The 2337-nt window shown below is 49.5% G+C and overlaps 1 protein-coding gene across 1 annotated transcript in view; it reads left to right on the top strand.

Moving 5' to 3' along the window:
- The window catches only part of LOC115282374 (multidrug and toxin extrusion protein 1-like), a 78784-nt gene that overhangs the window by 16868 nt on the left and 59579 nt on the right, over positions 1-2337 (top strand). The window lies entirely within an intron of this gene.

Below are 2337 nucleotides of genomic sequence, written 5' to 3'. Positions count from 1 at the left end.
CAATTACCCTTGTTTTTTTTTAACGGGACAATGACTGTTTCATAATTTTGAAATTTTCTGTGTCTTTGAACAGAGGTTGTGTGTGTGTTTTAATAGAGTTTAGTTCTAAGGTAAAAAAAAAAAAAAGGCAGCTCTGTGTGATTTCTGTGCAATCACAGAATTTCAGTGAACTGCGGGCTGGGATGAGGGTGAGGCCAGTGAGGCATTCTCCCGGGTGCAAAATACAAGCGTGGTGCCTCCAAAAACAGTCAGCAGTCAAGATACACTGAAGAATAATGCAACATGTACAAAACACATATCAATGCAAAAAATGCAAGATAAAGTATCAAAATTGTACACAAGGGGTGTCAGTTCTGCATATCAGCATAATGTCTCTGATCACTTTAGTTGGCCCTGGCAAGCAGGAGGCTAACTTTTAAAAGGACCTTTTTAAAAAAAAATTTTTTTTTAATGTTTATTTTTGAGAGACAAAGAGACAGGAAGGAGAAGCACAGAGAGAGAGGAGGAGACACAGAATCTGAAGCAGGCTCCAGGCTCTGAGCTGTCAGCACAGAGCCTGACGTGGGGCTCAAACCCGTGACCCGTGAGATCATGACCTGAGCTGAAGCTGGCCGCTTAACCGACTAAGCCACTTAGGCGCCCCTAAAAGGACCTTTTAACTATATCTGCACAAATCTCTTAAATCCCTCCATCTAATTGCATTACCACATTGTAGTTTATAATAAAAATTGGCCACTGGTTCCAAGTCTGGGGAAAAGGGTGGGGACATGACAGGTATATCCAAAACTCTGAGCAGGGAGATTCAAGAGTGTCTCTGGCTTGCCTTGCGTGTGAAGCCTTTCTTCCCAGTAGCTTCTGGACTGTTGACCTGGGTGGAAACGGCACTGGCTTTTCCCCTCAGTGACACTGCCATGTGGCCAATGCTAAGTGGTTTCCGCTCCCTAGCTGCATTCCTTCCCAATTCCAGCTGCCCCCTGGGCCATCAAAAGCAATAAGGAGGTGACTCCAGTCTGGATATCTGTGGCTGGAATCAGTAATCTGAGGCTAGCAGACGCTGTCTGGCCCTGAGGACAGTGATGGAACCTTCTGGTCTCCGCTTCTCTGACAGCCTTGGGGCAGCTGCCTCAAGACTCACTGTTAAAAGCCTACTATGCCCACACCTGGCCACAAACACAAAAACTGCCAAGATCCCTGTCCTGTTGGACATGTAGAAGCTCTGCGGTGGGGGTGGGGGTGCCTTGGGTGGGGGCGTCAGAGTAACCAGCATGGTGATATGCCCTTCACGCCCACTGGCTTCACTGAGAGCCCCAGACACAGTTCCTCTCTCCCTCCTATAGTGAGGCCCATTCCAGATCTTTCCTTCTCTGAAGACCATCAGGCCCTGTGGGTGTTGTATTTAGAACTGATTCACGCTTCATGTTCCTAGACAAGGATAGTGGTGTATTACTAATGCATTTTTTTTATTTCAAGCGCTTACTCACTTAATATTTTTATTTTTCTTAATAAAAAAATGAAAAAAGTACTGTCCAAAAGCAGAGACTTAAGACTCCCAAGAGGTGAACCATGAGGCCGCTTAAAATTATGCTGGGAGAAAACATTAACTACAAGATGCGGACGGTACAATGACAAGCGAGGAAACTGACAAAATGGTAGGTACAACAAAATGGTCATGATCTCACGGTTCGTGGGTTCGAGCCCCGCGTCGGGCCTCTGTGCTGACGGCTAGCTCACAGCCTGGAGCCTGCTTCAGATTCGGTCCCCCTCTCTCTCTGACCCTCCCCTGCTCGTGCTGCCTCTCTCTCTCAGTCTCTCAAAAATAAATTAAAAAAAAAACCATAAAACAAAAAATCAAAAGTGAATCTGAAGTGCCCGGAAGGGGGATGATAATGTGCCCTTTCTGCCTCTGGGCGCCGGAGAGGCAAGGATTTACACGGCGTGAAAACGTGTGGCTCCTTTTCCGTCTCTGTGCTATCCATCAAGTCAAAGATCAAAAATATATTGGGGATCGCGCGCAGCCAGTAAAACTCTGCCAAGAGACATGCCGCACGCGAACGTTAGCAGTGGCGATCTCTGGATTTTCAGTGGCTCTAGTGCTCTCTCCCAGATACGGTTCCGACCCTCCTCAAAGAAAAGGTTTCCTGTTACAGCTTACGGGACAGTCCCGGCGGGGGAACGGGGGCGCACCCCCTCTTCCTTCCCCGCGGGGCCCGGCAGCGTCCTTGGACCCTGTCGCCGAGGCGGCCGCCGCCATATTCTGCGGAGCGGCCGGAGGGCCGGGCGGGGCGGCCCCGCGGGCTTCGGAGCGACTCCCGGCCTCCCCCTGCCCTCCCCGCCGCC

This window comes from Suricata suricatta, chromosome 17 (genome assembly GCF_006229205.1).
Source record: "Suricata suricatta isolate VVHF042 chromosome 17, meerkat_22Aug2017_6uvM2_HiC, whole genome shotgun sequence".
Taxonomy (NCBI): Eukaryota; Metazoa; Chordata; class Mammalia; order Carnivora; family Herpestidae; genus Suricata; species Suricata suricatta.
Note: the sequence above shows the minus strand (reverse complement) of the source record. Positions and strands in the feature narration are given on the sequence as shown.